At 37.2% G+C, this 9,514-nt stretch overlaps 1 pseudogene; it reads right to left on the bottom strand.

Annotated features, from left to right (window-relative positions):
* On the bottom strand, nt 1-7,068 carry LOC120547722 (annotated as a pseudogene).
* Nucleotides 7,069-9,514: the final 2,446 nt, after the last annotated feature.

The following is a 9,514-nucleotide window of genomic DNA, read 5'->3' as shown; positions in this document are numbered from 1 at the left end:
TGATACATTGGGGGCTAAAGAACACAACAGGACGTCACACAAATAGGCCATTTATGTGACACTCTTAGCGGTGCACAACCCTGCAGCGAATCGCTTGCTTTGGTCTGAATGTGCCCTAAAAGAAGTCTGCGATTTTTCCGGGTGCTCCGGTGTCCTCCCACAGTCATGTAAAACGTAATGCCGAATACATACGTAATAAATATGAACTACTTGAGGATACTCTAAATGCTGCCCTGACATCCTCCCACAACAGGCCTTATGTGCTGCCAGTTATATAACATGGGAAATAGTAATCAAAATCAAAATAAATATTGGATGATAATATGTGGTGAGGACATTCACAAATGAAAGTAAGATACCCCACAGTGCATTAATGACAAAGACTATCTAGGAGGAGTCACATAGCCTCCTCCACAGATAATCAGAAACTTGGATAATGTAAGAATCAGAGTAGGGCACCAAAACATCCAGAAACAGTTCTGTATCAAATAGATCTCTATGTATCAGAAGGAACACAGTGAATTTGTTATTATTTTCTTACAAAGAGGACATAATTTGATGGACACATACAAGTCTTGTTTTTTATTTGTAATTAGGCATCAGCGTTTTAAAATCACACCTGAAATAACTACTATTTAATGTACTCATATTTTAGGTACATTAATGAACACCACTTCAGCTAGTGATGAACTGTGTCAGTTGATTGAGCTTCACACATACTCAAATATTTTATTAAAATGACTGATCAGCTCATATGGCTTACATAACAAGAGTAGGATCTTCCTCCTACTGACTTAATACATGCCAATGTCACTGATATCCACCCTCAGGACTGCTTCACCTGAGTCTGACATGGAAGCACTGACAATAGCATAATCACCCTGAAAAGAAATGCAGGAGCCATCAGCCTTTCCTCTTACAAAATTATTTTCATATCCATTATACATCATATCATAAAGATCGTAGTCACAGTTGTATCCTCTGTCAAGGATCCCCACAGCAAACCAGTTGGAGTAGAGGTTTCGGTCGTAGGGCACGGAGAACATGACGGCAACGACGTGGTTGTAGTCGTTGAGGTTGGGGTTGAAAAGGTCGCACTGCCCATGTGCTTATTGAACAATGCGCTGGCAGGGGAGTAGGGACCCACCATCGGTGGCAGAGGGAACTCACAGTGGCCGCTCTCAGTGAACACCCTGAACACAGAGAGGCGCATCATATCAGACAGGTTCTTGCAGAAATCTTACTTTCCAAATCATACCATTGATATTTACATTCACTGGTAGGTTTTTGTGTCTTTTCCTACAAGCACGCGAATGCACCCTCAAAGAGTCTGTTATCTCAACTGCTTAACAGTCTTACACTAATGTGACCTTATACACACAGCTGAGCATTCCACTTATAAATCCTTTTCAACCTATATTCAATTGAATACACTACAAATACAAGATATTTAATGTTTAAACTGATAAACTTTATTGTTTTTTTGCAAAAATTCTAAAAAGGACTAAAAGGAAAGCAGAGTAGTGTGTGGGAGCATGCAGCTTTTTCATTTGAAAATGGACAGTAAGTACTTGAGTAAAGTCAATTTTGCTAATGAGAACAATGTAGCTTGAAGTGGCGGCACCTGCAAGTTGATTAATGCAATCTGTCTACCTACTATTGTCATCTTTCTGTCCATTCTGTAAACTTACTTGTTTTATTTACTTTCTGTATTTTTGTCTTTAAATGCAACATGTTTGTTGTCAAAGTAGTGAAGATGCTTTATTTATTTTTGTTGTCACATACTGACTAGCCTACAGCATTTCCCTAACTACCTATATGACTTTCTTGTTGCTGCTGTGTATTATAGTCTTTGCTTTCAGTGTTTGTGATTGCTGTTAGAAAATACAACTAATACAACCCAGGGAAGTGCTTAAGTCTGGTTAAAAATGTACTTTCAATACCTTCAGAAAAAGTCAAGTACATAAGCAATGCATCACCTTGGGTTGGCAAGAGTGTAGCTGGCAGAGTTGTTTTTAATCTCGACAGAGCAGAGGCGATGAGGCATCGTGATGAGGTGTGGTGGTGGAAGAGGCTGGCTGTGAACTACAGACAAAACAGAATAATTTCAGTTAGTCAGTAGTAGTAGTAGTAGTAGTAGTAGTAGTAGTAGTATTGATGTACATTACATACTGTTTGGGCTCTCAGTTGAAGCCAGATTACATTCCCATCAACTTGTTTTCTTGAGGAAATTTATATTTTGTAAGCATATCTAAATCTTTTTCAGCTCTTGAAGAGTGTGCTGGTCAATCACATACATATTCTAACATATCTTTCTAACAGGCAATTTAGAGTCCCTTCGTTTAGATACAACAAGCTTAAGAACTCTTTTATACATCAGTCTATCCTATGAACCAAAATCAGTTTGCTGCCATTTAAGATCTTGATCCTAATCTATCTTAAAACATGGTTCTTTGCCATGGCTGTTGATATGTCTTCATCTTTGTACTATATGTGTAATTGTTGTCTAGCTCTGTGTGTATTTTTATTTTTATTTCTTCCTTTGAGCAGAGCTGCTCTGGAACACAAAAGGACTTTCGGTGTGAACTCTCAAAGTTGTGTTGTATATGCCCCTCTGTTTGTGCATAGACAACAATTAGTTATTCCTAGAGCCAAGGCCAACTTCTTAAAACAGTACATAAACAGGACTTTTGACTTAAATGTGGCTGTACAATTGTAATTATGTGTCTTTTTTTTTTTTTTTGCTTGTTTAACAGAGTTCACTGTCTTTGCTTTATTTTGTGTATAGTATATGACAGAAGCTAATGGTTTTAAGTTAAATTAATGGATGTCTAAACTGACTAGAAAATGCATTTCCTGCAGAAAATGCGTGGGAATGCTGAATAGCTGAATTGCTAAAGCTAAACTGGTTGAATAGTTTAAATCTGTAAGAAGAAGTTGAAGTAGTGAGAATAGTTGAAAAGGGAAGGTTTATTTTTTTTTTTTTTAAATTTATTTAAAAATTTTTTATTGGGGCATAAACTGAACTGTTGGCTTTAAAGGTTGAATAATGACAAAATATGTAGAACATTGTGAGGTCTGAGTATATGTTCTAACTGATAATGACTCACATATGCAGAAATATGAAACAAATTGTATGAAAAATCTTACATTTTTTTCCGATTGCTAAACGACAGTGGCCACAACTGGAGTAACATGTGCAAAACTCAAACTACAGTCTACACTACCAACAGTCACCTGAGCTAAACAGTTCACATCACCTGCAAAACTCATTCAAAGCAACACAACTCTTAACACACATCTCAAAACAGGCTCAGTGCAGCCAAACACTATGAACAATCCTCACTGAGATACAATAGTAACTGCGTTATTACTGTTTTTCAGAAAGTAATGGAGGTGAAAGCAATAGAAACACCACATTCATTTGTATTTAGAGATGATGAAGACATCCAATGTGATGAAGAAAACTTGCCACATGATGTTGGAGAGAGGCAGGATTAGTCACACTATTCGTTGGTACTGTTATGTACCTTTAGTTTTTTTTCCCCAGTAATTCCATAAATTACTAGAGACAAAATACTTTATTGAAGAAAACTGCTGATTTTCATTCCTTCTTGTTTACCTTATGTAAAAATTGGTATGCTAAACAATCTATATTTGTTCTTTAAATAAACTGTTGAGTAGTGTCAAGTCACTCAAATTGTTCAAACTGTAAAGATGAAAAAGTTTGTAATTTCTGTATTGGTGTTTGAGGCTAGTGTTTTTACCATCAGTGTGTTCTGAGTGACAGTTTGTGTTGTCTCAGTGAGGCCTGTGCATACTGTTTGAGACGTGTGTTAAGAGTTGTGTTGCTTTGAATGAGTTTTGCAGTTGATGTGAACTGTTTAGCTCAGGTGACTGTAGGTAGTACAGACTGTAGTTTGAGTTTTGCACATGTGACTCCAGTTGTGCCCACTGTCGTTTAGCAATCGGAAAAAACTGTATTTGGTGTTTGTATACAAAAAAACGTCTTTCTGAATAAATATCGTATATGTTCACTAACTAGTCTAAAACAAGACACCTGCTTAGGCTTTCAGCTAAAATTGCAATCAGCAGTGTTTGATAGGCACCAGACGGAAATCTATTCTGTTTTGAATGTGTGGTTAACAGTTGTGACAGCAGTGTGTTAGCATCTGAACAAAGTGGTGTAAATCTACAGTGTTGTGCACGTTGTGGTTAAAGTCATTGGATAAGTGTGTAGAGTTTTGAAAACTGTGTTCAAGCAATGACAAACGAACTAGAGTCTGGTCCACATGAACTGCTGCTGTGCAGACTGTAGTTAGCGTTTTGCACATGTGACTCCAGTTGTGCCCACTATCGTTTAGCAATCGAAAAAAAACTGTAAAGCCCAAATCCATTGCATAGTGCTGCTGAAAAATCTAGAAAAATGTCTAAACTGCATTACCTAAATAAGTTAGTTGCCTGAAAAGAAGGGGGCTGAACAACTTTGCATTGAAAACAAAAAATGAAATGCATTTATGACAAGGATGTTGGAAAAAAATAGTTTGATTCATATTAAGGCATCGAAATTGCCTAAATATGGATTGTTAGTTTATTATGTAATCTGAAGTTTACTGAAACAATTTAAGTTTGAGGTCTTGAAATTAACTTTTAAATTATGTGTGTGTGTGTTTGTGTATGGTCTGTGTGTGTGTGTGTGTGTTTTTGTGTCTGTCTGTGCATGTGTGTGTTTGTCTGTGTTTGTGTCTATGTGCGTTTGTGTGTGTGTGTCTATGTGTGTTTGTGTATCTGTGTGTCTGTGTCTTTGTGTGTGTGTGTTTGCGTGTGTGTGTATATGTGTCTGTGTGTGTGTGTTTGCGTGTGTGTGTGTGTGTGTGTGTTTGCATGTGTGTGTGTTTGCAAAATAAAACAGATGAATAGCTTAAATCCGTAAGAATAAGTTGAAGTAGTGAGAGTAGTTGAAAAAATCAAATAACATCTTGGTCAGGGACACATTGATTGATGTGCCACAGCAGAATTTGAACCCAGGTCACCCACACAAAAGCAATGGGTCATAACCACTGCACTATCTTCAGGAAATACAAGTACTGTTCCTTCAGTACTTATAAAGCCTCTCTATGATCATTAATCCCCACACTAATGAGTGAGAGAGTGTGAGAGAGGCTGAAAGTTTAAATACTTTGTATTATTATCAGCCATATCCATTGTGTAGAACAAACAAGCATGACCCTAAAGAGCTGAGAGGTGGATATATTGCCTGAAAAGAAACAGGATATATACATGGATGAAATCACAAATCACAAATGACCCTGGAGGGAGAGACAGAAGGAGCAAGGGGAGAGGAGATGAGGAGAGAGAGAGAAGGGAGGAGAGAGAGAGAGAGAGAGAGAGAGAAAAAAAAAAAAAAAAAAAAAAAAAAAAAAAAAAAAAAAAAAAGAGTGATGGAGAGAGAGATTGATTGCCTGTGGCCGTGTTTGTAAACATCCTTTGATGTCTGTGATGAGATCACTTTCATCTGTTAACGATCGCACCTGGTCTTAATATGTCTCCTGTAGCATACTGCAGCAATTCAGACACTGAGAGCAACCTCTCCAATAAAGGCTCAGACTGCCAAAACGATAAATGCTATCAGTCAAATGACGTCATCCTGATTACCACAAGGCCTTTGTGAACGTATCGGTATAAAATTTATATGGATAAATGTACAAATGTGGGCATATCAGCGATTTAAAAAAGTGGTTTGTTCTGTGTTTCACTGGGAAATGTGCAGGATTTTTAATATGGCTGCGAATGGAGAAGTTTTTTTAATTGTTGTCATTTGGAAGCTCACTGAGCCAAAAGTAAAAAGGCGTATCACAAAACTGAGCACATTGGCTGAAACTAGAGAAAAATAGCTACGTTTTGATGAATAAATTGTGTATGACAAGTAGATATTTTGGGTGTGAGAGCAATTTATAGAGAAGGGACAAAGATAATTCTTTTGAAGCTTCACACTCTGGATGATGACATCATCACTCTAAGCAGTCCAATACACACTCTGTTTAATCGATAAAATTTCCTGAAATGATCACTAAACTTAAACAGCTTTTTCAGAAAAACTGTAAAAGATATCAAACTGAAAAGCAGTAGAATATTTTGTGAACATTTTAAAGTTTGTTTGGCGTCTGTAGGTGAAAATATGAAGGAGCCGAAAATTTTGGGAGCGGAAGAAGATTTTAAGGTTTTGAAGCATGCTCTCATTCACTTCAATGTTAAAAAAAGTGTTAAAAAGCCTAATATTTTAAAAAGTAGAAATAGTAGAAAAAAAAGTTGAAGAAGTCCCATTATTAGCTGAAAGAGCTGAACATTTTAAAAGTTGAATGGTTTTAATAGCTGAAAGTATGCAGAAGTTACACAGAGACAAAAAACATACGGAATAAGAATAAATAAAGAACCAAATAACAATAGTTGGAATGCTGTTGAACAGCATTCCAACTAACTAACTATAATGTTGATGGATGAGGATGAAGTAATCTAAACATGACTAAAAACACACATTAACTTTTGATCTCAGGACTAAGACTAAGACTAAATCTAAAAATAGATAAAAACATATCCATGTGGAAATAAATGTCATGAAATATTAGCAACATTAGCCCATACTCTGAATGTCTAATATCTAAAAGTATTAATAAAGGTATACTTACCTTTGTATGATCTGCAGAGTTGAAAAAAAGGCAAAACCAGTTGTTGGTGCTGATGAAGTCCAAATGGTCAGTCAGGACAGAAGACAAACCGCTTATCTCGTTTAAGGTGGTTTATTAACTTCAGAATAATAAGTGCAAGTCTCGTACAGGGATCTTTTTGGTTTAAGAAGCCACAGTCAGCGGAATGCTGTTACTCTCTGTCCTCGCCCTGAAAAGAGTTAGACTGAGCAAGTTAGACTGGTTCAACTGGTTTAACTGCTACCCACCCTTCTGTAAGTGCTTAGCTGAGATGGCTGGTAGGGGTACAACTATTTTCAGTTAGTTGCACCTTAGTCTCGCATTGCCAGACCTATATCCACAGCGTTGTGGAGTAAGGTCTGGCTACACTACAGCCACAACAGTGGCTCTGCAAAATAGTCTTGGGAAGGAACTTGTTTGGGTGGGAAATTTGTACCCTGGAAAAGAAAATGTCACATAAAATATTAAATGAAGCCGTGTGTACTTTGTCCATAGCAATCCCGCCAATCGGTCCCAAAATATCCCAGTACTCTTACTGTAAATGCCTTAAACATATTCTTTGTAAATCTGTACAATAATTACCCGAAAGAACCATGCAGTCCTGCCTTTTTGCATGATCTAAATGTTCTTTTAAAATGTATTTTCATCGTCTAGCTCGAAGTTTGTTGTTGTTTCCCATAGCTGAAGGGATTTTGAGAACTGCAACACACAGAGAGCGAAAGGTGAGGGACATCACATCGGATATCAGGCAATTATCCTGGAAATGAAGTTCCGTTGATTCAGACTACACTATTAGTAATTAAATATTCAATCACATAATGAAATGGCCGACAGGTAAATAAAACAACTGTCACAATAGCATCAAAATATTTGTATATTAAAGGATGTAATGATATAATGAAAATGTACCTATTTAGGGAACTGCCCCATACTGCGAACAGTATTTATTTTATTACCAGATGGGGACTGCTTAACTGAACCTGTGAGTCTGAAAGCATGTCTCTCTCTCTCTCTCTCTCTCTCTCTCTCTCTCTCTCTCTCTAGGATCTTCAACAGGGGGTCCGGGACCCGTAGGGGGGCCTCAGAGTCAATGCAGGGGGGCCTCCAAATTATTGTAATAATAATAATTTGTTAACGTTTTTCCAAAAATTAAAAAGTCGTAACTTGAATACAACATATTATTAGCAAATATAGATCCCCACTGATGACAGGCCTGCTGGCCTATAGGTAAGGTAGTCACTAAGATATTGCACAGATGGAGTTAATCCTGAGGATTCATTGTGTATGTCCGCCCTACACGTAGGCCCAGTTTAATATGCAACTTCATTTTATACAATATACTGTATGTAGAAGGGGGTCCCTGCTCCATCTCTCTTTCAGTTAAGGGGTCCTTGGCTAAAAAAACGTTGAAGACCCTTGCTCTAGATAACACAGAAGTACCACCACAATGAGGCTACAGCTTATTTGCTGGAGAAGAAGGGAGATGTTCATGGAGCTTTTGCTGTCTTGTTAGAGGTAGCTACAAAACCCCTACGGAGTAATCAATCCTTAGATTTATTAATTAACTAATTATTCATAATTTAACAATTTGACACAACAATACAAGGCTCTAAAGTAGTAGTGGCTAATAAACAGTGCCAAGAAATACTCAGTGAACCCCTTGGACTTCCCTGCATTTTTGCATCATTCAGCTAGAAAATGGGGTCTGATATTCTTCAAAGTCGCAATTACAACACTAGTTAACCCGTATTTACATCAGTGATCAACCTCATGTTTCCTGCATGTGTTGATCACATCTCCACATTGGCCAGAAGGAGTTTGTGACCATTTTGCCTTACAAAACAGTATAATCTTCTTGATATTTCATGAATGTCTTTTATTGGATTTTTAATACTGATATATTTCATGAGTTTGCCAATTTGTCAAAAAGATAATTTTACAAGTTTACATAGAAACTTTATTTTTATTTGTCACATACACAAGTACAATGTACTAAAATTCAACTACTACATTTAACCCATACTAAGTATAGCAGCAGTGGACAGCTATACACCATGACCACTCACTAGCTACCATGGATGTTTTTGTCTATATTTAGATCACATTTTATGGATGAATTATGCATAAATGTAGGTAATTCCAAAGGGTTCACTTTCTTTTTCTTAGCACTAAATATCCACATATATATATATATATAAATATTAGGGCTGGCAAAATGAACTCGTTTATGACAAGTTAACGCAAATTCCTTTTAATGCCACATATTCTTTTAACGCGCAATTAATGCACACACGTTCTGTGATTTTGCTCCGTAGTTATGGAAATCAGGAAGCTGCCTGTAGCAGTAATGTTGTGGACAGTGTTGCTAACCTGGCGACTTTCTCACCAGACATTTTAGACCCTCTTAGCAACATACAAATATATATATATATATATATATATTCTGATATATTTCCATTGTAATTCATTCCCATGCATGCAGTCCACAACTCCTTCATACAGCGCAGCAGCTCTCTCCCACTTTGTCCACTGTGCAGCAGCACTGTGACTGCCTGCAGCAGAAGACGAGATGGTGTCTCCTCATTCATTCTTTTTACTTCCTCACAGGTTCTGTGGTTTCCATTGCTGGAGACCATGATGACTAATAAAGGGGCTCAATGCCGAACACAAATTTGAAGGTAAACACACGCACTTGTGAGCAAGAATGTCCCAAGTTATTTGGCCCTAATCTGGACAGAAGTCCTTCACTGTTTTTTGTGTCATGAAAACTATAACTCCTCAAGACCCAAGTAAAGTTCCTGTGTCTTGCT

This window comes from Perca fluviatilis, chromosome 19 (genome assembly GCF_010015445.1).
Source record: "Perca fluviatilis chromosome 19, GENO_Pfluv_1.0, whole genome shotgun sequence".
Taxonomy (NCBI): Eukaryota; Metazoa; Chordata; class Actinopteri; order Perciformes; family Percidae; genus Perca; species Perca fluviatilis.
Note: the sequence above shows the minus strand (reverse complement) of the source record. Positions and strands in the feature narration are given on the sequence as shown.